The following is a 26,206-nucleotide window of genomic DNA, read 5'->3' on the forward strand; positions in this document are numbered from 1 at the left end:
AGAAAAAACAACCTATGGAATGGGAGAAATTATTTAAAAATCATATGTCTGATAAAAGATTAATATCTAGAATAAATAAATAATTCTTAAAACAAACAAAGCCCCTAAATACCTGATAATAAATAGACAAAAAACTTCACTAAACATTTCACTGAAGGTGACCAGCAAGCACATGAAAAGACACTCAACATCACTAATCACCAGGTTTGTCCTTTATAATTATGGATATTATTTGTTTTGATATAAGTTGGATTAGTCATTGTTGAATAGAAATTATGTGATTATTGATTAATCAGTTAGATTTTGAGAATAGAAGGCTTGGAAATATGATCACCCAAATGAAAACAGGGAATCCTATAATTGTTGCAGAGAAATGCAAATCAAAACCACAATGACATATCACCTCACGTTCATTAGGAAGGCTACTAAAACCCAGAAAATAAGACAGTTTGGTGAGGATATGGTGAAATAGGAACCCTTGGGTACTGTTGTCAAGATTACGCAATGGTGCAGCCACTATGGAAAACAGTATGGAAGATCCTAAAAAAATTAAAAATGGAACTGAGTGTGTATATCTTAGATAATTGCAAGCAGAGTCTCAAAGAAATACATGCATACAACCATATTTATAGCAGCATTATTCACAATTGCCAAGAGGTAAAGCACCCCAAATGTCTGTCAACAGATGAGTAAGATATAGCAGGAAGAAATAAAGGATAAAGAAAATATAGTATATACATACAATGGAATATTATTTAGCTTTAAAAAGAAATCTTGTCACATGCTACAACATGGGTGAAAGTTGAGGATGTTATGCTAAATCAAATAAACCAATCACAAAAAGATAAATACTGTATGATTTCACATGTGAAGTAGCTTCATGGGGTACCAGGGGCTGGTGAGCAGGGCAAAAGGTGAGAGCTTTGTTAAATGAGTATAGGGTTACAGATTTACAAGCTGAAAAAGTTCTGGAAATCTGTTTCACAGCAATGTGAACATACTTAACATGACTAAACTGTACACTTAGAAAATCTTCTGTTAGGTTTTTTTACTGCACACAAAAAAGTAGCCTCCATTTTACTCTATTTCAAGGATTTTGTGGGGGAGTCACTAATTCAATCTTTACTCAAATGTAATCTTGAACTTAAATGTCTTGATAATACTTCCTGTTATTAGATGGCCGTGCTAAATTCCATCACAAATAGTATAAACCAGTAATCATTCAATCAACAAGGGTTTCAGTTCAGTTCAGTCGCTCAGTCATGTTGGGACCTCATGAACTGCAGCACGCCAGGCCTCCCTGTCCATCACCAGCTCCCAGAGTTTACTCAAACTCACGTCCATTGAGTCGGTGATGCCCTCCAACCATCTCATCCTCTGTTGTTCCCTTCTCCTCCTGCCCTCAATCAACAAGGGTTTAGAGGGCTTCTTTCTGGTATGCATGGTGGGCATCTGTTAGGTTCGGGAGTTACAGAGCTGAGTAAACAATTTTGTCCAGGAACTTGCAGGCTTACCCTGTGGTGCTGGCTGATTCTGTTAGAAGCAAATCGGCACAGGCCATCGCTGACACATTCCTGGAGACCTGAATCATGTCCACTCCCTCTGCTGTGTTCAACTGCTGATAGAGTCCTGGGGGCTAAATAGAACTTTCACCGGTCGGTGTACCTGGGTGACACTGTCTTCTAAAGCCCCACAAATTTAGGACAAGACTGACTTCTTCTAGAATGTTCTGAGTTCCTCCTATATCCATCATATAAGTCTGTTAAGAATGATTCTTTCCAAATATGTGACCAGTTGAACCTGGTATTCCCCACAATCCTCTGGTTTCAGGGTCTGTCTTGGATCAGCAAGAATTGCCTGAACAGCCACTCGGGCTGCCTTCATTTTTGTCTGCAGCTCTTTGAGTTCTTCTATTTGCAGCAGAACTTGAGCAGCTTCACAGAGAACTGCATTTCCTGTGTCAAAACCAAGAATATGCTCGTCTGAAGCATCAGGCAAGCCTCCTTCTGTTTGGTTTGCCCCAGCAAGTACATCCTGTGTCAGGAGCTCCTGGACCACGGTGAGAATTGCCTTAACCATCACCTGAACTTTAATCATTATCAGGTAGTCACCATGACACTGAATCTGAAGAAGGGTAGCAAGCCTCTACCCCAGCCTTCCAAGCAGGGTTATTTACATCCAAACTGATCCAGGCTCTGCAGTTTTAGTTGCACTGTCTACATGTTTGGGTTTCCCTGGTGGCTCAGAGGGTAAAGTGTCTGCCTGCAATGCCGGAGACCTGGGTTCGATCCCTCGGTCGGGAAGATTCACTGGAGAAGGCAATGGCAACCCACTCCGGTATTCTTGCCTGGAGAATCCCATGGACAGAGGAGCCTGGTAGGCTACAGTCCATGAGGTCGCAAAGAGTCAGACGAGACTGAGTGACTTCACTTTCTTTCTTTCTACATGTTTTGCATTATCAGGTCCCAAGTCCTTATCGTTTTCAGCATTATCTGCATAATCAAGTCTCATAGCTGAACCAAGAAGCCAGGCAATTGTTACCTGGAGATCTTGAATCTGGAAAAAACAGTTCCTGTCTGTGAGATATCTCTCAAGAACTTATCGAGTCACTGCTGTGAATGTTTCATAAAGTCTTTCTGTCTTCAGTCTTATCTGCTGGTATCTGATTTTCTGGTCTTCAAGCCAAACCATGGTTTCTAATTCTATTTCATCTTTGCACTGTAGCTGGCAGAGTTGCAGTGGTCCTGGCCCCCCAGGCTTCGGCCAGGACGGGAGAGGAGAGGAGGACTGGGTGATGCAGGCACCAGCAACATGGTGAGAGCAGCCTGGTGGCTCTTTGGCTTCGCAACTCCCATGACCTTACTTCTGTTCCACCTAAGTACCCACTGCCACGGGCATACCCTGGACCTTGCATCATCACCACACCCTCTCATCCTTCACAATTATTTCTTTCTTTCTTTATTTTTACGCAGTTGCTCCCACGACATCCGTTCTTCAAACTGGTTAAAACTGCCAAGATCCTGGCCTCTCCGCTGTCTCCCTTTCTACCCGCTTTCCTGTTCACAGACATTAAGAGATGCCTGCCAACCCACAGCTGTATTGCAGAGGCTGCTGGAGCTCTGCCCATGTCATCTTGATTCTTTTCATTGTCTGGGGGCACACCAGCCCCCCCACCCCCACCCCCGCCATGTGCCTTCACTGCCCACAGCCAGCCCCTCTGACCCTGGTCTGAGCTTTGCCCTCAGACTGCCTGAGTCCCTCTCCCTGCACGGAGAAGCGCAGGTGGCCAGGAATTTCCGCCCTCCCCACCTCCACTCACCAAGGGCGGCTCTTAACCTCTGACTGATGGGTTTGGGAGTACAAATAGCCCAGCAGCCCAGCAACCTTGCCCCATGACTGGAGTGACTCTGAGGTGGGAGAGCTTCCTGGGCAGGCGGACAGCCCAAGTCAGGGTGCCCTTCGTGGTACCTTGCTATCATGGCCATCTTCCTCTCCTGCTCTCTCTTCCTTCCTCCCTTCAGGTTATTCCTGAGAATAGTCCTGCTTCCTGAAAGGTCACTGCCCAGGAATCCTCATCTCACCTGCATCTGGTTTTGCCTTCTTTCTCTCATGGAGAAAAAGTGCCTCCTTCCTTAATATAACCCCAAGTATTCACCCTTCTTCTTCTTCCCTGAGGCGGGTAGGAGGTGGATGGGCCTCCGGGCTGGACAGCTGGTATTTGTCAAGTGGAATAAAACTGAAGCTCTGTTTTTCCCCAGACGCACCAAGGACAAAGCTAATGGCAGAGATACAGTGCCCGCTCCTGAGGTCAAGGAAAACTTTCCCATCTGCACATGCACAGGAAGGCTTCCTGGGGGTCATGTAGGAGGGGGCAACACCCCACGGGCCTGTATGGTGGAATCCGTCTTGGTAAAACTCTGCGCCACACGTGTTGGGGAGGGTCCTAGGATGGGTCAGATGTGGAAAAAGAAGTAATTGACCACAGGGAAACCAAGACCTGGAAGGACCGCCCTGCATGAGCGACTTACCTCACCTCTGCACTGTGCTCCTCCTCCTCAGGAACGGTGCTCACAGCATATCTCTCTGGGTGTGGATCTCTGCCTAGCTTCAGTCTTAAACAATTTGTTTCCTTGTGTGCTCTCCCACTTGTGCTGCATCTCTGATAATAAACTTGGCACCTGTTGTTACAGTTGGTGCCTTCCTAAAACATTCTTGCTTTCAAATGGGGTGGGAAGGCGGCAAGAGCCAGGGCCACTTTAGTTCTGATCTCTAACCCTGGGTGGTCTAGCAGTTAGGTTTCCCTGTTTTTCATCCAGGCTGTTGTTGCTCAGTCTCTAAGTCGTATCAGACTCTTTGCAACCCCATCAGATCAGATCAGATCAGATCAGTCGCTCAGTCGTGTCCAACTCTTTGCGACCCCATGAATCGCAGCACAACAGGCCTCCCTGTCCATCACCAACTCCCAGAGTTCACCCAGACTCACGTCCATCGAGTCAGTGATGCCATCCAGCCATCTCATCCTCTGTCGTCTGCTTCTCCTCCTGCCCCCAATCCCTCCCAGCATCAGAGTCTTTTCCAATGAGTCAACTCTTCACATGAGGTGGCCAAAGTACTGGAGTTTCAGCTTTAGCATCATTCATTCCAAGGAAATCCCAGGGCTGATCTCCTTCAGAATGGACTGGTTGGATCTCCTTGCAGTCCAAGGGACTCTCAAGAGTCTTGTCCAACACCACAGTTCAAAAGCATCAAATCTTCGGTGCTCAGCCTTCTTCACAGTCCAACTCTCACATCCATACATGACCACAGGAAAAACCATAGCCTTGACTAGATGAACCTTTGTTGGCAAAGTAATTGTAGTATACCAGTCTCCTCTGTCCTCCTCTATCTCCCTGCTGGACTGGAAGAAACACAAACTGGAATCAAGATTGCCGGGAGAAATATCAATAACCTCAGATATGCAGATGATGCCACCCTTATGGCAGAAAGTGAAGAGGAACTCAAAAGCCTCTTGATGAAAGTGAAAGGGGAGAGTGAAAAAGTTGGCTTAAAGCTCAACATTCAGAAAACGAAGATCATGGCATCTGGTCCCACCACTTCATGGGAAATAGATGGGGAAACAGTGGAAACAGTGTCAGACTATTTTTCTGGGCTCCAAAATCACTGCAGATGGTGAATGCAGCCATGAAATTAAAAGACACTTACTCCTTGGAAGGAAAGTTATGACCAACCTAGATAGCATATTCAAAAGCAGAGACATTACTTTGCCAACAAAGGTCCAGCTGGTCAAGGCTATGGTTTTTCCTGTGGTCATGTATGGATGTGAGAGTTGGACTGTGAAGAAGGCTGAGCGCCGAAGATTTGATGCTTTTGAACTGTGGTGTTGGACAAGACTCTTGAGAGTCCCTTGGACTGCAAGGAGATCCAACCAGTCCATTCTGAAGGAGATCAGCCCTGGGATTTCTTTGGAAGGAATGATGCTAAAGCTGAAACTCCAGTACTTCGGCCACCTCATGTGAAGAGTTGACTCATTGGAAAAGACTCTGATGCTGGGAGGGATTGGGGACAGGAGGAGAAGGGGACGACAGAGGATGAGATGGTTGGATGGCATCACTGACTCGATGGACATGAGTCTCAGTGAACTCCGGGAGTTGGTGATGGACAGGGAGGCCTGGCGTGCTGCGATTCATGGGGTCGTAAAGAGTCGGACACAACTGAGCGACTCATCTGATCTCTGATCTCATGCCCATTGAGTTGGTGATGCTATTTAACCATCTTATCCTCGGCTGCTCCCTTCTCCTTTTGCCTTCAATCTTTCCCAGCATTAGGGTCTTTTCTAATGAGTTGGCTCTTCACAGCAGGTAGCCAAAGTATTGGAGCTTCAGTTTCAGCATCAGTCCTTCCAATGAATATTCAGTGTTAATTTCATTTAGGATGGACTGGTTTGATCTCCTTGGGACTCTCCAAGGGACTCTCAGCACCACAATTTGAAAGCATCAATTCTTTGTCTCTCAGCCTTCTTTATGGTCCATCTCTCACATCCATACATGACTACTGGAAAAACCATAGCTTTTTTTATACTGATATTTGTTGGCAGAGTGATGCCTCTGCTTTTGAATATGCTGCCTAGGTTTGTCATAGCTTTCCTTCCAAGGAGCAAGGGTCTTTTAATTTCACCATCTGCAGTGATTTTGGAGTCCAAGAAAATAAAATCTGTCACTGCTTCCACTTTCCCCGCTTCTATTTGCCATGGAGTGATGGGATCAGATGCCATGATCTTAGTTTCATCCAGGCTGCCCAGGGTGAGTTCCTGGGCAGGGAACTAAGGTCTGTCTTTGGACTGCTCGCTCCTGTCTCTCTGAGATCACTTCCCTTTGCACCAACACATCCTTCCTAGGCAAATTTACCTAATTCCCTGGCTGAATTTATCATCTGTGTTAGTTTCCTAAGGCTTCTGTGAGAAAACACTGCAGACTGGGTGGCTTAAGCAACAGAAATTTATGGTCTCACAGCTCTGGAGACTAGAAGTCCAAGATCAAGGTGTGGTGGCGTTGGTTCCTTCTGAGGTCTGTGAGCAACGAAGAATCTGTTCCATCCCCTCTCTCCTAGCTTCTAGCATTTTGCTGGTAATTTCTGATGTCTGTTGGCTTGCTGCCTTTATCTTTCCATGGCAATCTGTGCATTCAAATTTCCCAGTCATGTTGGATTAGGGCCAATTCTCATCTCATTTTAACTCAATCACCTCTGCAAAGACCCTGTCTCCAAATTGAGGACACGTCCTGAGATACTGGAGGTGAGCACGTGGGCGAGCGTGCTGAGTCCTGTCCAACTCTCTTGTGACAGGTTCCTCTGTCCATGGGATTCTCCAGCCAGGAACACGCGATTCTCTTGTGTCTGCCGCATCAGCAGGTGGGTTCTTTACCACTGCCACCACCTGGGAAGCCTCACCTGGGAGGTGAGGATGTAAATTGGGGGGAGACACAGTTCAGCCCATAGCACCACCTCTGTGCTTCTGAGCCCATGTAACTCTCCTAAACTATAGAGATGCCTCGTCATCATTGGCCAGATTGCTCCACTTGAATGCCCCACGTAACCCTTCATGTTTTCTGGCTTCTACGCACTTTTTGCTCTGTTTGGGGAGTTTCCAGCCACTTGAATCTCGTTTCCACCCCACAGGTGTTTTCCAGCCTCTTTTGTGGTCAGGCTCAGGCCTGCGAGCTATTCTCCACCAAGAGGACTTGCCCTATGAAACGCTGATTCAGAAGGAGCAGTTTGAGAAAGGAGGAGGCTTGGAGTGGAGACGGTTTCCCCAGCAGTGGCAGAGGCTTTCAGGGATACGGCAGTTGCAAGTCAAGTGGAGCTCTGGATTCCCAAGTAATATTCGTGCATGTGCGTGCTCAGTCATGTCCAACTCCTTGTCACTCCGTGGGCTGTAGCCCGCCAGGCTCCTCTGTCCATGGAATTTTCCAGGCAAGAATACTAGAGGGGGTTGCCATTTCCTGCTTCAGGAGATTTTCCTGACCCAGGGATTGGACCGAATCTCTTGCATCAGCTGCATTGGCAGGCAGATTCCTTACCACTGCACCATCTGGGAAGCCCATTTCTGGTCAGCAGTGGTTGGAGACAAACAGAGAGTCTGATTGAATTGCAAATGGTGGCCTTGGTGCATCCTGGTGGCGGCCACAGGAGCAGAAGCAGTAGTTTCTTCATCAGGCCAGACTTTTGGTTTTAGTTACTTTACTTGGAAGCTTAATCTCGAGCCAGTTTCTTCAGTTCCACAGACTCTGTGGGCTATTGAGATAATTTTAATACTCTTATTTTCTGTGTAACCAGCCAGGATCAGCTTCTGTTGCCTACAATTAGGAACGCTGATGCCTGTAGAATTTAGTATTTTAAGGTGGTTTCTAGAAGTCACAGGCCCTAAGCTGTAGAATTAACTGTGAGGAGGAGAATAGGGGTTAATGAGGCCCCAGCCGCTTCAGGCTGGAAAGCTGGTGCGCTTTGTTATGGGGTGGCATGCAGTCAAACTGTGTTTTCGCTACACAATGGGACGGAGTCATAGTCATGCCAATCAGGGCTAGAGGAAGTGGTGGAAAAAATTTAGAATGTTGATGTTGTTGTACTGGTGATTTCCTGCCCCTTTGGCAAAGTCCGCCAAACAGGTTTTCCATAAGAATTATCTGCCAGTTCAAGGGAGAAAGTCTATTAGCAAAGAGGGCACTGGACATTTTCTTGCCCACTGCAGCCCTCCCTTACCTATTTTTTTACCTTTTGAATTTATTTATTTATTTTAAATGAAACAAAGAAGTTAGACATCATAAACCATTAGACACCTTAACAACAAAGAATAAAGATACATAAAGCAAAAATCAGAAGAAACATAAGGGAAAAGAAATAATATATGATCATATGAGACATATAAACATTTTTTTGAGAGTATTTTATCAAAGTGCAGAAAAAAATAATAGGAGTGTCTTGAATGATGTCATTAATAGTTTAAATATAATAGATTTATATTTAATTAATTTATATTAATTATATCCTACACAAATATATTTAAAATGTTATATCTCACACATTGTTATTAGATGTCCATAGGACCATAGGACATTTAGAAAAACTGCTAAAAAGTTACACACTACTAAATTTCAAAAAGCAGAATTCTTTTTTGTTTATGAGATTCAGTTACATATACACATATGTTATTTTTGACATTATTTTCCATTACAGGTTATTACAAGGTATTCCCTGTAGTTACCTGTGTTTATAGTAAATCTTTTTTGCTAGTTGTATATCTATTTTTTAAAATTAGAAATCTAGCATTCTATTCATACTAAGTCAAACAAGTAGAATCAAAATGTCATAGATTTTTTAGTTAGGCAAAAATTCATAAATTTTCTAATATATATTATACATATTATTTATATGTATGTTTACAAAAGCTTTTCTACTGTGCGTGATAAAGGCTTGAGAAAGAACAGCAAGAAGAAAAAGAGATGGAGGAATTGGAAAATGTAAACCAAATGAAATGGGAGCACTGAATATGAAATAGAAAAAGTGAAACAAACTAGATAAAAGTAAAACATCCTCATATAGTCCAGTCGTTTTTAAACATGGCTGCTCATTAGAAATGTATCCGGACCTCTGGCAGGAAAAAAAAAAAAAAAAACAACCAAGCAATACCTGGGCATTTGTATTTTTCAAAAAATTCTAAGTAATTCTGATATGTATCTGGATTTTAAAAAATTATTACAGATTTTTCTATTAAAAGGTAGTTTTGGTGATATATAATTTTATAATTTTTCTGTTGACCAATCATGATCCAACGGTATTAAGTGAGTAATATTTAAATAATCACAATAGCGAAAGATGTTTGTCAATTTTCACAATCAATAGCTAGACAAAAAACAAAAGATAATTACAATGACAAGCCATAATGAGAACATGGTTAACAATATAAAATAATTACATACAATTTGGGGGGTCAAGCAGAGTGATGTGGTTAAGTGGAAGTGCGTACACGCACATGGTTTCATCTGCTCAGCCAGTCTATGCATTTTGGCTGGTACATTTAATCCATTTACATTTAAGATAATTGTTAATATGTATGATCCTATTGCTATTTTCTTAAATGTCTTGGGTTTATTTTCTGTAGGTAGGGCTTTTCCTTCTCTTGTTTTCTCCCCAGAGAAGTTCCTTTAGCATTTGTTGTAAAGCTGGTTTGGCAGTGCTAAATTCTCTTAACTTTTGCTTGTCTGGAAAGCTTTTAATTTCTTCACCAAATCTGCAGGAGAGTCTTGCTGGGTAGAGTATTCTTGGCTGCAGATTCTTCCCTTTCATCACTTTAAATATGTCATACCATTCCCTTCTGGCTTGTAGAGTTTCTGTTGAGAAATCAGCAGATAACCTGATGCGAGGTCCCTTATATGTCCTTTGCTGTTTTTCCCTTGTTGCTTTTAATATTTTATCTCTGTCTTTAATTTTTGTTTGTTTCGTTACTATGTGTCTTGGTGTGTTCCTCCTTGGGTTTATCCTGCCTGGGACTTTCTGTGCTTGTTGGACTTGGCTGACTATTCCCTTTCCCATGTTAGGGAAGTTTTCAACTATTATCTCTTCAAATATTTCCTCAGGTCCTTTCTCTCTCTCTTTTATCCCTATAATGTGAATGTTCATGCTTTTAATGTTGTCCCAGAGGTCTCTTCAGTTGTCTTCATTTCTTTTCATTCTTTATCCTATATTCTGTTCCAAGGCAGTGATTTCCACCATTCTGTCCTCCATGTCATTTACCCATGCTTCTGCCTCAGTTATTCTGCTATGGATTCCCGTTAGTGTATTATCCATCTCTCTTTGTTGGTTCTTCAGTTCCTGTTCAGTTCATTTTAGTTGCTCAGTTGTGTCTGACTCTTTGCAACCCCATGAACTGCAGCATGCCAGGCCTCCCTGTCCATCACCAACTCTCAGAGCTTGCTCAAACTCATGTCCACTGAGTCAGTGATGCCATCCAGCCATCTCATCCTCTGTCGTCCCCTTCTCCTCCCGCCTTCAATCTTTCCCAGCATCAGAGTCTTTTCCAATGAGTTAGTTCTTCATCAGGTGGCCAAAGTATTGGAGTTTCAACTTCATCATCAGTCCTTCCAATGAATATTCAGGACTTATTTCCTTTAGGATGGACTGGTTGGATCTCCTTGCAGTCCAAGGGACTCTCAAGAGTCTTCTCCAACACCACAGTTCAAAAGCATCAATTCTTCAGCACTCAGCTTTCTTTATCCATGACATCCATCCATGACTACTAGAAACACAATAGCCTTGACTAGATAGACCTTTGTTGACAAAGTAATGTCTCTGCTTTTCAATATGCTATCTAGGTTGGTCATAACTTTTCTTCCAAGGAGTAAGCGTCTTTTAATTTCATGGCTGCAATTACCATCTGTAGTGATTTTGGAGCCCCCCAAAATAAAGTCTGACACTGTTTCCACTGTTTCCCCATCTATTTCCCATGAAGTGATGGGACCAGATGCCATGATCTTAGTTTTCTGAATGCTGAGTTTTAAGCCAACTTTTTCACTCTCCCCTTTCACTTTCATCAAGAGGCTCTTTAGTTCTTCTTCACTTTCTGCCATAAGGGTGGCATCATCTGCATATCTGAGGTTATTGATATTTTTCCCAGCAATCCTGATTCCAGGTTGTGCTTTATCCATCCAACATTTCTCATGATGTACTCCGCATATAAGTTAAATAAGCAGGGTGACAATATATAGCCTTGACGTACTCCTTTTCCTATTTGGAACCAGTCTGTTGTTCCATGTCCAGTTCTAACTGTTGCTTCTTGACCTGCATACAGGTTTCTCAGGAGGCAGATCAGATGGTCTGGTATTCCCATCTCTTTCAGAATTTTCCACAGTTTATTTTGATCCACATAGTCTAAGGCTTTGGTGTAGCCAATAAAGCAGAAATAGATGTTTTTCTGGAACTCTCTTGCTTTTTTGATGATACAATGGATGTTGGCAGTTTGATCTCTGGTTCTTCTGACTTTTCTAAATCAGCTTGAATATCTGGAAGTTCGCGGTTCACGTACTGTTGAAGCCTGGCTTGGAGAAATTTGAGCATTACTTTGCTAGCGTGTGAGATGAATGCAATTGTGCGGTAGTTTGAGCATTCTTTGGCATTGCCTTTCTTTGGGATTGGAATGAAAACTGACTTTTTCCAGTCCTGTGGCCACTGCTGAGTTTTCCAAATTTGCTGGCATATTGAGTGCAGCACTTTCACAGCATCATCTTTTAGGATTTGAAATAGCTCAACTGGAATTCCATCATCTCCACTAACTTTAATTCTTGTAGGTCTTTGGTAAACATTTCTTGCATCTTCTCAATCTTTGCCTCTATTCTTTTTCTGAGATCCTGGATCATATTCACTGTCATTATTCTGAATTCTCTTTTGGGAAGTTTGCCTATTTCCACTTCATTTAGTTGTTTTTCTGGGATTTTATCTTGTTCATCTGGGATATACTTTTCTGCTTTTTCATGTTGATTAACTTGCTGTAAAGTGGTTTTGTTTTAGTCACTGTGGGACTGTGGTCCTTCTTTCTTCTTCTGTCTGCTCTCTGATGAAGGAGGCTAAGAGGCTTATGTAAGCCTCCTGATGGGAGGGTGTGGTGGTGGGAAAAACTGAGTCTAGCTCTGGTGGGCAGGGCCTTGCTCAGTAAAGCTTTAATCCAATTATCTGCTGATGGATGGGGTTGTGCTCCCTCCCTGGTAGTTTTTTGGCCTAAGGTGACTCAGCCCTTGGGTTTATGGGCTCTATGGTCAGGTTAATGGTGACCTCCAAGAGGGTTTACACTGTAGGGGACCTTCCCAGACATCTGCTACCAGCCCCCCGAACCCTGCGGTGAGCCCCTGCCCACCCACGCCTCCACAGGAAACTCTCAACACTAGCGGGTGGTTTTGGTTCAGTTTTCTTTGGAGTCACAGCTCCTTTTCTCTGAGTCTTGGTATGTGTGAGGTTTTGTTTGTACCCTCCAAGACTGGAATCTCTGTTTCCCCCAGTCCTGTGGACGTCTTGTAATCAAATCCCATTGGGCTTAAGGTCCCGCTGGAGACTCCCAGTCCCTTTGTTCGGTCCCCAGGCTGGGAAGCCTCATGTGAGGTTCTGAACTTTCATAACAGTGGAGAACTTCTTTGGTATTATTATTCTCCAGTTCGTGGGTCACCTACCCGGCGGGTATGGGATTTGATTTTATCGTGATTGTGCCCCTCCTGCCGTCTTGCTGCAGCTTCTTCTATATCTTTGGACGTGAGGTATCTTTTTTTGGTGGGTTCCAGTGTCCTTCTGTCAATGGCTGGTCAACAGCTAGTTGTGATTTTGGTGCTCTCACTGGGGATGAGTGAATGTTCTTCTATTCTACCATCTCCCCCCTTTGGACTGTCTTGAGACAAAGACCTTTAAATTAAGTGAGAAGTAGTTTGGTGGAATACAGAGGTAAAAAATCAGGTCTTTAGACTTAAAGATTCTGCAGGGGAGGCAGAATTTTATCTCTATTCTTTCTGGGTCTTTGGCTGGGCCTGAGAATTAAATTCACTAAAACAGATTAACAGGAGAAAAGCATATGGATTTTTTTTTTTTGGCCACGGCAGGTGGCCTGTGGGATCTTTGTTCCCTGACCAGGGATCGAACTCACACCCCCTGCTTTGGAAACTCGGAGTCCTAACTGCTGGGCCACCAGGGAAGTCCCAGCATATGGATTTTGAAAATGAAGGCCGACCTGCCCCCTGCCCCCAACCCAAAGAGTAGAGGCCTAAGTACTTATATACTTGATTGAACAAAGAGAGGCAACAGTGGAAAAGTAACTAAAACACATGGGGAGACTAAGGTAAAATGAGTTATTTTAACAAGGTCTGTTTGTATAGATTTCTGCTGCTCCCACTCCCATCTCTGGTGGTAAGAATGTTTCTTTCCTCCTGGCATCTTGCGCTATGGAGTTTTGCCTCCTGCTTTCAGGAAGAAGAGTGCAGGCTGTGGGGAGGTGGGCAGGGGTGGTCAGAATGTCCTTCTTGTACCTTCTGTTTTTCAAATGTCTTTATCTTAAAATAATCCTTATGTCAAAGTAGCATATTTGGAGTTGACATATTCTGCCAATTTTCAGCTCTGGAAAAGAGCTGGCTGGACAAGATCTTTTGATAAGGGTTATTCATAGAACTGAAGCAAATAGAGGAAGCCTGCTAAAATCTTAAAAGTTTCGATTATCAAAGAACCTCCTGGGCTGTTCAGTACAGCCTGTGAAGCCCCTAAGCTATTGATGGGACCGGATATACGTGAGCAGGAGTGTCTGCTAAAGCTTGACAGCTTCCAGAAAGGGCATTTTCCCCAGTGCCTGACTCAGGCGCAGCTATAGTGATGGAAAGAGAGTAGGATAAATAAAGTTATTTTAATTAAAAAATTCCATTAGGAGATTAAAGCAGAGAGGGAATTTTAAGGGAGTTTAGGAGACTGTTACAAGCTAATGACTACTCAAAAAAAGAATCCAGTAACCTAGCAACAATCTAGGCTACCTTGAAGGAAGACCAGACACATCCGGTACCAAGCACACTCAAGCTACAAACCCTGATAGCTGAAACACAAGAAAATAGATATGGGGTCTGAATGTTGCTTCATGAAATCAGGGAGTTAATGGTCCTTGAAGAGTAGCATCTCTGCTTGCAGCCAAGATAGGACTAGAGGTGAAAGGGGAAAGAAGCTAAATGAAAGGGAACATTATACTGAAACCTGAGATGAATTCAGTTCAGTTCAGTCGCTCAGTCATGTTGGACTCTGTGATCCCATGAACCGCAGCACGACAGGCCTCTCTGTCCATCACCAACTCCCGGAGTCCACCCAAATCCATGTCCATTGAGTCCGTGATGCCATCCAACCATCTCATCCTCTCTTGTCCCCTTCTCCTCCTGCCCCCAATCTTTCCTAGCATCAGGGTCTTTTCAAATGAGTCAGCTCTTCGCATCAGGTGGCCAAAGTATTGGAGTTTCAGCTTCAACATCAGTCCTTCCAATGAACACTCAGGACTGATTTCCTTTAGGATGGACTGGTTGGATCTCCTTCAAGTCCCTTGCAGTCCAAGGGACTCTCAAGTCTTCTCCAACACCACAGTTCAAAAGCATCAATTCTTTGGCACTCAGCTTTCTTTATAGTCCAACTCTCACATCCACACATGACCACTGGAAAAACCATAGCCTTGACTAGATGGACCTTTGTTGGCAAAGTAATGTCTCTGCTTTTTAATATGCTGTCTAGGTTGTTCATAACTTTCCTTCCAAGGAGTAAGCGTCTTTTAATTTCCTGGCTGCAATCACCATCTGCGGTGATTTTGGAGCCCAGAAAAATAAAGTCAGCCAGTTGCCACTGTTTCCCCATCCATTTGCCATGAACTGATGGGACCAGATGCCATGATCTTCGTTTTCTGAATGTTGAGCTTTAAGCCAACTTTTTCACTCTCTTCTTTCACTTTCATCAAGAGGCTCTTTAGTTTTTCTTCACTTTCTGCCATAAGGGTGGTGTCATCTGCATATCTGAGGTTATTGATATTTCTCCCGGCAATCTTGATTCCAGATTACCAGATTTTAGTATGTCACCACACTTCTGCTAACAAACATATGATTTAATTGGTGCCATGACAGTCCCGGTTAGACTATACAGTGTTAAAGGAGGAACTAATGACGTAAGCCTTGATAGCTACCACAACGTGAGGAAGGAGGTGGTCTTCCCTTCCCCACTTTTCTTTTGCTTATAAAAATAAAGTCCTCCGGTCTTGGGGCAGAGACTATCTCTCACAAGCATCCTGTGCTAATAAGCTCATTCTTTAAAAAGCAGAGACATGACTTTGTCAACAAAGGTCCCTTTAGTCAAGGCTATGGTTTTTCCAGTAGTCATTTATGGATGTGAGAGTTAGACTATAAAGAAAGCTGAGTGCCAAAGAATTGATGCTTTTGAACTGTGGTGTTGGAGAAGACTCTTGAGAGTCCCTTGGACAGCAAGGAGATCCAACCAGTCCATCCTAAAGGAAATCAGTCCTTAGTGTTCATTGGAAGGACTGATGTTGAAGCTGAAACTCGAATAATTTGGCCACCTGATGTGAAGAGCTGACTCATTTGAAAAGACCCTGATGCTGGGAAAGATTGAAGGCGGGAGGAGAAGGGGATGAGAGAGGATGAGACGGTTGGATGGCATCACCGACTCAATGGACATGAGTTTGAGCAAGCTCTGGGAGTTGGCGATGGACAGGGAGGCCTGGCGTGCTGCCGTGGGAGGTTGCAAATAGTCGCTCAGACAGGACTGAGCGACTGAATTGAACTGAACTTGCTTGCCATTTGGTCTCTCACTGAAGTCTTCCTGGCTCTGAGACATAAGAACCTGAGCTTCAGAAACTCCAGGTATCAGGTGAATGGTTTTAGTTAAAAGACAGTTAGTTGTTCGAGTCCCCTCCTAAGTTCGGGCTGGTGGATTCTTGTCCCAGTCTGAACTCTGGCTGGGTTCAAGTGCCATCTGGTTTTAGCAGGAAATAGCAAACTAGGAGAATCCCCCCAGGGGTCAGAACAGGGGCTGCCTAAGGGGCTAGTCAAGGAGCTCCACTGCCAGGGCCGTGAGTGCTCACTGCTCCTGACCAGTGGGGTTTTATGTGCTCCATGGACCAGGGGCTCATGGGTGTTTACCATGCTTCCCTCTTCCCAAAGAGGGTTCAGAAAAGTCATCAATCAATTAATCCATTAATCAGTCACTTGCAGAAGTGATCATTTAAGTTATATCTATCTATACCTGTCTGTCTCACTTCTCCTGTTGGGGAGAGAAATTTGTCTTTAAGCTTAAGTTTATGGATCCTTACTCAAGAGAAGCAATATCTTGACTCTAAACCTCTAAAGATCTTGGATTTTGCATTGGAATCACTGGCTAGCATGAACTTTGCAGCTCTATTTCTTGCGGAGGGGTAAATTCCTTTTATTTATGGGAAGAAGGATGTGTTTGAATGTTGGCTAGCCAAAATGCTGGACTGTGGTAGAAACTGCTAGTGTTCTACCCGAAATATACTCTCTTTATTTTTTTTTTAACAGAACCCTATTTTGTTTAGGGCTGAAAGTGCTGTCCTCCTCAGCTCCCTTTGTAGGCAGAGGTGGCCAGATGACACACAAACTTAGGATTTCCGGGATGTTTTTGCTTTTCTAACTGAATTTATTCCTGTTTTCACCTTCTTCTTCTGCTTGTCTGGAATGTGGTCATGGTGCTGGGATTGTGCTAACCTGTAGGTGACCAGGACACACAGAGAAGAGGGTAAAGCTCTCACTGTAAGGTTGGCAACTGGAAAGACAGAAGGAACATGGCTTCCTTACGACAATGGGTGCAACTTACCAGCTCTGAATTGCATGCCTCTGGGCTTGTTATACGGGAAAAGGAAACCGAAGAGCCTTGGATTTTGTTTTTTGTTTTGTTTTTGCTTTGTTTTAACACATTCTTAAATTGATACACATCCAAAATGAAACTCATTACCTTCTCCCTGAAATCCACTCCCCTTCCTATGTTCCCTTCTTGGTTCCCTTGACCACCATCTACTGAGAAATCAACATGCAACCCTTGACTTCTATCTTTTATTTGCTCCTCCCTCAATACCTAACAATTTATTAGTCTTACTGATTTGAAATCCTGTGCAAGCCCCTGTGTCCTTATCCTTAGAAGTAAAATGCTGACTCAAGAGTTAGTAATTGGTAAATATGAAGATGTAGAGAAAAAAATAGCTGTTGGATTGGGGAACTGGTAACAGTTTAGACTGTAATTCTGCCACATAGCAGAATCACCAAACTCATAGTTCCCTGAAAGAGTTAAAGGTCTGACACATGTTCCCAAGTTGTTTTTACAGGAATCAGACGTCCCTCCAGATGAAAGCTGCTGACCACAAGACGATAGACTCTAGACTGGCTGAAACCAGAAGGTTGTTGATGCTTGAAACTTCATCTCCATGCCATCCAGTCCCAGAATTGCCCACAAGTTGATCATGCCTTGCTCCTTGAACACTATAAAACTCCTCACTGTCCCCTACAGGGTGGGTCACACAGTCTTGAGGGCATTAGCCCACTGTGGCCCCCTTTGCCTGACAAACCACGAAAAGCTACTCTTTTCTATGTTACCCCAATTGCTGTCTCCATGTTTCTATTCAGGGAACAGAGCCTGAGTTATGGCAACAGATCCAATGTTTACATCTTTTCCTGTTCTAAGTTGAATTGAGTGTGTATGTGCTCAGCCATTTCAGTCGTGTCCGACTCTTTGTGACTCTATGGACTGTAGCTCACCAGGCTCCTCTGTCCATGGGATTCTCCAGGCAAGAATACTGGAGTGGGTTGCCATGCCCTCCTCCAGGGGATCTTCCTGACTCAGGGATCGAACCCGCGTCTCTAATGTCTCCTGCACTGACAGGCAGGTTCTTTACCACTAGTGCTACCTGGGAAGCCCCATAAGTTGAACTCTGTCCCCCCTAAAAGATGTCTTAAACTCCTAGTCCCCAGAATCTCAGAATGGGTCCTTACTTGGAAATAAGGTGGTTGCTGGTGTAATTAGTTAAGATGAGATTATGCTGAAGCAGGGTGGATCCTTAGTCCAATATAACTGGTGTAGGAAGATGATGTGAAGAGACAGAGACCCACAGGGAGAACACAGAGGCGGAAACTGGGGAGATGCAGCGGCAAGCCAAGGAGCATGAGGACTGATGGCCCCCCAGAAGCTACGATGAAGGAAGGGATATTCTATCCAGAGTCCCAGAGGGAACACAGCTCTGCTGACACTGTGATTTTGGACTTCTAGCCTTCAGAACTGTGAGAGAATATATTTTTGTTATTCAAGCACCGTATCTGTGGTACTTTGTTACAACAGCCTCAGGGTACTTAAACACGCCCTGGTGCATTCACTCTCTACCAAGTCACGAGACTCCCATTTTGCTGCAAGTCTCTGAACTGGTCCCCCAGTTTCCAGTGTTGCTTCCTTTCCATTCCTGCCCCAGATAACAGCCTGGATGAGCTTTCTAAAGCTCAAGTTACTCTCTTGTTTACACATGTTTCAGTGGCTTCTCAGTACTCTAAAGATAAAATTCAGGTAACTCCCTTACCTGATACAAAAGGCCCTGTGTGCCTTTCCAGTGGCCACTGGTCTCATGCTGTTTGGTTCCTTTTGATGCCTGTGAAATCCCCCCTGTGTTCCTACCCAGTTTGACTCCTAGCTTTAAATCCCATTAGATGTCTTTTCTCCCAAAAAGCCATCCTCGACTCTCCCAACACTGATATTGCCCCTGCTGAGTGCTCTCTTAAAGCCTGGCTCTTCTCTATCAGGACTTCCCTGGTGGCTCAGATGGTAAAGCATCTGTCTACAATGCGGGAGACCTGGGTTTGATCCCTGGGTTAGGAAGATTCCCTGGAGAAGGAAATGGCAACCCACTCCAGTACTCTTGCCTAGAAAACCCCTTGGACAGAGGAGCCTGGTGTCCATGGGGTCACAAAGAGTCAGACACAACTGAGCGACTTCACTTTCACTTCTCTGCTGCTACTGCTAAGTCGCTTCAGTCGTGTCCGACTCTGTGTGACCCCATAGACGGCAGCCCATCAGGCCCCGCCGTCCCTGGGATTCTCCAGGCAAGAACACTGGAGTGGGTTGCCATTTCCTCCTCCAATGCATGAAAGTGAAAAGTGAAAGTGAAGTTGCTCAGTCGTGTCCGACTCTTAGGGACCCCATGGACTGCAGCCTACCAGGCTCCTCTGTCCATGGGATTTTCCAGGCAAGAGTACTGGAGTAGGGTGCCATTGCCTTCAGTTCTCTATCAGAACACAAATCCTCTTTGTTTTGATGCTTGCCTGCGTGTCTATCTTCCTCCTTAGTCTGCAAGCTCCTGGATCAGGGACTGCGTCTTCCCTGGCAAGATAGCATTGGTGACCAGCAGTGACTGCCCCATTTCGGGTGTTCAATACATTGGACTGATGGGAACAGAGGGCTGACTGCTTTTATTATTTTTCCCCTGAGTTTCAGGTTTTGAAAGATTTTAACCACTAAACACAATTTATTATTTAAGTTAACCTATTTGGTCTTATCCAGAGGTTCATGCATAGCTTTCTTTTCTTTCTTCCTACCTTCCTTCCCTTTTTCTTTCTTTCATGTTGAAGATTGCTTTCAAACCGTTTTCCTTTTGAGAAATAACTTGGGGACCTAACAATCATGATTTTTCAATCTATTTAATCTCCCTCCATTTAATAGACAAGGAAACTGAGGCCCCCAGGAGATGAGATGACTTGCCTGAGGTCTAAGTGAGTTAGTAAAGTCACCAGGCTAAAACTCAAGTTTTCTAACTTCTATCAGGATTCTTTCTGCTCTTTCACAATAGCTGAGCCAGTTGTGTGTTGGTGTAATGTTTAACAACCGGCTCTCAATGGGAAACAAAAAACAGCCTCCATTTGCAGCATGTGTCAGTTTCTGCCATGTAAATGCTTTCACCTTGGCTAATTTCAAGCTACCTCTGTGAAGTCACTGAATATGAGAGTTGCTTCCAGCAGTCTCCAAATTCCACGCTTTCTTCAAGGTTTGTAGCGTTGGAGGCTTCAGCTCCTCTGAAAGTGGCTGTTGCCAGAACTTGTTAAATTCTGGCAATGAAATGATGTAAATTGCTATAAATAAAAGTAAAGGATCCCTAAGGAATGACCTGCTGAAAATACGACAAGATGGAAAACTCAAATGAACAGAAAATTGTTGTTCATTGTGATGGGTTGGAACCAAAAGCTAGTGATAACCTCTGCAAATATGAGTTAGTGAAATAGAAATACAAGTCCGCAAACAGTCCACCTCCACTTGGTAGCTTTTCTGACTTACCTCAGGCAGAAATAATTCCTCCTTCCCTTAGTAGTTCCCATATATTTATAGTCAGTTGCTTTTTCTTATTTTTAGAATTGCCTACAGAGTGTATCCAAAGTCCCTAGCTTGGCAAAGAGGTTTTTTACCCAATGAATTTTCAAAGGAGGCGGAGTGGGGGTAGCAGGAGGAACACAGGCGAGGGGGCTTGTCGATTCTGGGTTCACCTTTTGTCGCACTTACTGCTCTGCAGCCTCAGGCCAGGGTCTTGACTTCAGTTTCTTTATTCTTGGATACGTTCCTTGTGAGGTTGACGCAGTATGAACCAGTGTAAGAATCTCAGGTACCTAACAGGTCACCTCGCACATTCTAAGAGGCAAGAAATACTTGTTCTCTCCTTTGATAGGTTAAACATTTCCTGCCTGTGCAAATCATCTGTACGTTTTTTTTAAGACCTGTTTTTCTATGAATGAATGAGTTCATTTGCTCACTCTCCTAACAAGTATTCAGAGAGAGAAAAATGCCTCTGTGGATCAACTCTCTGATTCCACTGTCTTTAAGATGTAGTGGTTTTGCAGAAGAAGGACACAGGTAAGTTCTTGAACTCAGGGGTCAGGGTGGCCAGGTAAGAGCCCAGGAAAGTTGCTCTTAAATGTGGACCAAAGTGCAGCAGTGTGGTAATGAGGAGCCTGCTCATGATTAAGCTGCACCGAAGACTCTGTGAGTTGCCCTAGTGCCCCCACTAAGGTCTGGGTACCTAATTCACAGCCTTACACCCACTCCTTTAACCCTTCTTTTAGTTTCATGGGTGGAGAAGGCAATGGCACCCCACCCCTTGCTTGGAAAATCCCATGGATGGAGGAGCCTGGTAGGCTGTAGTCCATGGGGTCACAAAGAATCGGACACAACTGAGCGACTTCATTTTCCCTTTAGCCTCATGGGGGTAGAATTATCCCCATTCTGCTGATGAGAAAACTGACACACAGAGAAGTCCATGCTCTGTCGTGTTCCTTGTACATCGACTACGTGCCAGGCACTGTTCTAGGCATTGGGAAGAGCATGGGCAGACAGACGAAAAGTCCTGCCCTTGTGGAACTGACATGAGCAAGGCAACAAACAAGATGAATAAGTAAGTATATAAAACATACGTCAAGTGGTGCTAAGTACCCTGAAGAAAAATAAAACTGAGCAGGAGTTTTGGGGCAAGGGAGACTGCAGTTTGATGTCAAGTTGTGGGGAAAGGTCTCAGGAAGAATATGGCCTCCGGGTAAAGAGGAGACAGAGCAGGCCAAAGGGATAACTAGTTCAGAAACTTGCCCGAGGTTACTGGGAAGTGTCTGGGCACTGGAATGACTGTGTGTCAGGCTCTAAAGCCAAGGCTTTCATTTCATCAGGCCTCTTTTTCAAGAAGCAGTGCTGCTCTCCTCTAAGCACAGCGTATGTGTGGGTGTGTGTGTTTCTCTGTCTGTCCATCTGTAAAAGTATTCCATTTCCCTGGGCTGATCCCTGTGGGCCCCCCTGAGCTTCCCTGACAGCTCCCAGGGACTGAGGCCTCACATTATTGGTTTTCACGGAAACTTGGCAACTTTCTCTCTACCCGCCCTTTGCCCTGCAACCACATTCCAATGGCTTTATTTGTGTGCCTTGGAGCCCGGCCAGGGCTGGGCCTGGGACAGGTTGCCATGGTGATCTCCTACTCCTTCCAGATAGAACTTCTCAAGGATGTTGCCCTTGGGCCTGAAATAGTTCAGGCCTGCTCTCAGCTGCGGCAGAAGCTGAAATAGGGAACCTCACTTGCTCAGCTTTTCAACTCACACAAACCGAACCCTCGGTGAGAACGACTTCTGGGGGGTCATTCTCCAAGGCACCCTAGATTTAGGATCGGGGATGGTTTTTCCCTTGGACTGCAAGGAGATCGAACCAGTCTATCCTAAAGGAAATCAGTCCTGAATATTCATTGGAAGGACTCCTGCTGAAGCTGAAACTCCAATACTTTGGCCACCTGATGCGAAGAACTGACTCACTGGAAAAGACCCTGATGCTGGGAAAGATTGAAGACGGAAGGAGAAGGGAATGACAGAGGATGAGGTGATTGGCTCTGGGAGTTGGTGATGGACTGGGAAGCCCGGAGTGCTTCAGTCTATGGAGTTGCAGAGTTGGACACAACTGAGTGACTGAATTGAACTGAACTGAGGTGTCATATTCAGAGCCTGTCTCTGAGAGTTCTGCAGAAACAGAACAGTTTTTAAAAAACTCTGCTGAGGAAAGATTATCCAATAAAATGTACCCATTTTAAGTGCAGGGTTCCATGAGATTTGACAATGCATACACTCGTATAACGACTACCACAATTTAAGATACAAAACCTTTCTCCCTGTGCCCCCGCCACAAAGTTTCTTCCTGTTGCTTTGCAACAGGAGTTCAGTTCAGTTCAGTTCAGTCGCTTAGTCGTGTCTGACTCTTTGCCACCCCATGGGCTGCAGCACACCGGGCCTCCCTGTCCATTACCAACTCCCGGAGCTCACCCAAACTCATGTCCATAAAGTTGGTGATGCCATCCAACCATCTCATTCTCTGTCATCCTCTTCTCCTGCCTTCAATCTTTCCCAGCATCAGGGTCTTTTCCAGTGAGTCAGTTCTTCACATTAGGTGGCCAAAGTATTGGAGTTTCAGCTTCAGCATGAGTCCTTCCAATGAATATTCAGGACTGATCTCCGTTAGGATGGACTGGTTAGATCTCCTTGCAGTCCAAGGGACTCTCAAGAGTCTTTTCCAATACCACAGTTCAAAAGCATCAATTCTTCGGTGCTCAGCTTTCTTTGTAGTCCAACTCTCACATCCATACATGACTACTGGAAACACTATAGCTTTGACTAGACAGACCTTTGTTGGCAAAGTAATGTCTCTACTTTTTAATATGCTGTCTAGGTTGGTCATAGCTTTTCTTCCAAGGGGCAAGTGTCTTTTAATTTCATGGCTGCAGTTACCATTTGCAGTGATTTTTGGAGCCCCCCAAAATCAAGTCTCTCACTCTTTCCACTGTTTCCCCATCTATTTGCCATGAAGTGATGGGACTGGATGCCATGATCTTAGTTTCCTGAATGTTGAGTTTTAAGCCAACTTTTTCACTTTCATCAAGAGGCTCTTTAGTTCTTCTTTGCTTTCTGCCGTAAGGGTGGTGTCACCTGCATATCTAAGGTTATCGATATTTTCCCCGGCAATCTTGATTCCAGCAGCAGGAGTTATTGGATGCTATTTGCAGTTAGTGGATGCTATTCCTCAGTAGAGGAAATGTACAGAATAGCCCATTCTCAAGGTTCTGAACATTAAAGGTGTAACACTTTCCCCTTTGTATAGAGATGAAAAGTTGCAGAACAGAGAATAATATTTGTTTGGTGGAAGGTTTCTGGGAACACTGTGACCTGAGCTATGCGGACAGCTACAAGAACAAAGGATTCCAGCACCAAGAAGTTTGCCATAACCGCCCCCTTTCCCCTTTTAGTATCAAAGAAGCCGCAGTTCTACTTCAGGTAAGCTGGTTCTTTGGGACACTAGTGTTCCCAGCCTGCTGGCTTTCTGAATAAAGCCGCTGTTCCTTGCCTCAATGCCTAATCTCTCAATTTATTGGCCTGTTGTGTAGTGAGCAGCACAAGCTTGGACTTGGTAACATGATCACAGGTTGTCCATTCTCTTATTGTTAGGCATCTGGGTTGTTTTTCATCTTTAGTTATTACAAATACAGTCGCTATGTACATTTGTGTATAAATCTTTGTGTGAACACACACTTTTATTTCCCTTGGATAGTACCAGGAGTGGGAAGGCTGGGTCATGTGATAAATACTGTGGAACATTAGCGGAAACTGCCACATAACATGCTGGCCAGCAGCACTGACTAGGCGCAACTGGGTTTTGCTCCAGGGACTAGAACTATTGAAACCAAGCTCCCTTAAAACAGAGTTCCCCTGCTGAGTTCATGGTTAACCTCTCTAGCCAAAACTGTAATCCTTTGTTGTCCTGTTCCTCAGGATTGAGGAGTATCAAAGAGATGGTTGGATGGCATCACTGACTCAATGGACATGAGTTTGAGCAAGCTCCAGGAGTTGATGATGGACAGGCAAGCCTGACGTGCTGCCGTCCGTGGGGTTGCAAAGACTTGGACATTACTGAACTACTGAACCGAACTGAATTGAAAGAAAAGGGGGCATTGAAACTGAGTAGAATCCTGTGGGACCCTCCCAAGTACAAAAGCCCCTCTGTGTTTCCTGTTTCTCCTAGGCCTTCCCTGAGTTTCAGAGAACAGACTTGAGCAGGTACTAACTAGGGAGGTGAGGGAATGCAGAAACAAAGGAAAAGCCATCAGGAAACAAGGGTTGAGGACTTCCCTGCCAAGCCAGTGGTTAGAACTCTCCGCTTCCAAGGCAGGGGGCCCAGGCGCCGTCCCTGGTCAGGGAACTAGATCCTGCATGTCGTGACTGAAAGAACTGCCATGCTGCAACTGAGGATCCCGCATGCTGCAACCAAGATCAAAGACCTCGTGTGCTGCAGCTGAGACCCATGAAGCCAAGTTAAGAAAAGAAACACTTCAACAGATAGAGGCCTAGTTCTTCCTCAAGGGATATATCAATATGTAATAATCTGATGTGTATTTTTGAGTTGTTCTGCAGAAACTAAGATCCTCACCCAGTTGGAGGATGGTGACAGCATGCTGACCACAATCATGTAGACTCTAGACTGGTTGGAGCCAGAAGGTTGATGATTAGGATTCCTGAAACACCAGCATGTAACGTCACCACAAACCAATCCGAAGAAAGTCTATGAGCTGCCACAGTCACTGCAAATGTTGCCTTGAAAAACCGTCCCCCAAGCACCATCTGAAGGTTCAGGTCTTTTGAGCCTGAGTTGCCTGTTCTCCTTGCTTTAGGTCTTGCAGTAAAAGCTCTACTTTCCTTTACTGCAACCTGATGTCAGTAGACTGACTTTGGATGAGCAGACCCATGTCACTTTGGTAACACTACCGGTACCTTGTGAGAAGGGCAGAGCAGGGATTTCAAGGTAGCAAGAAGGGAGAGCAGGGGCCTCTATCAATGAGTAACTTGTCTGCCTATTTAGGGAAATTTCCGTGAATACCTATTGGTAGGTAGCTAAGGACACGTTGGGGAAGAGTCAGGTAGTGAAGTGGCCACAAGGAGGAATGTTTGAGGGCAGTAGGGTGAATGCGTGAAGGGGACTGTGGGAGCTTTAGAAAGATGTGTGTGTAGTGGGGAGGGGTCTCAGTTATAGACCCCCGAAATCTCAGTACAAAGTCTGGTGTTTGGTCATTGCCGGTTCTCCTCAGGGCAGCTTGCTTTCCTGTCCTGTTTCCCACTTCTGAGTGTCCCCTACTATCCAGGAGAAAGGAAGGCAAAAGGAAGAACATGTATTTGTTGTGTCTGCTGTGTCTCAGCACTAGACATACTTTTCTTGTTTAATCCTCCCGAAGACTTGGCAACGTGTGTGTTTTTCATCCAGTCTTTGAGATTAAAAGAATTTTAGTGATTAGATGTAAACAATCATCAAAGGAGGGTATTAGGCAGAGTCACTGCTCTTCGTAAGAAGGAGATAGCTGGACTGGGGTGAGTGGAGGGGTCAGACTAGCAGGGGATCAGCAGCTAAGAAGGGGAAGATGTGAGAGAGAAGGAGAGATGGTCAGAGACAGAGAGACAGCCAGAGACAGAGGGAGGAGCAACTGTGGCAGCTGCTGAAGGGAGAGGAATTTGAGGTAAGAGCTGAAAGGCTATAGAATATGCCACCCCTGAACATGACCGTGGGCATTTAGGACGTGCTATGCCACCAAAGTTCCACTCAAATGGCAGAA

At 44.6% G+C, this 26,206-nt stretch overlaps 1 long non-coding RNA gene across 1 annotated transcript; it reads left to right on the forward strand.

Moving 5' to 3' along the window:
• The first annotated feature begins 7,176 nt into the window (after positions 1-7,176).
• On the forward strand, positions 7,177-24,193 carry LOC147377391 (uncharacterized). Its single transcript, XR_015137553.1, has 3 exons — positions 7,177-7,371; positions 21,286-21,481; positions 23,710-24,193. It is a non-coding gene; the product is annotated as an uncharacterized LOC147377391 (long non-coding RNA).
• The last annotated feature ends 2,013 nt before the right edge of the window (positions 24,194-26,206 follow it).

This window comes from Bos grunniens, chromosome 2 (assembly GCF_055505025.1).
Source record: "Bos grunniens cultivar Pamir isolate PY7600 chromosome 2, Bosgru_T2T1.0, whole genome shotgun sequence".
NCBI classification, from domain to species: domain Eukaryota; kingdom Metazoa; phylum Chordata; class Mammalia; order Artiodactyla; family Bovidae; genus Bos; species Bos grunniens.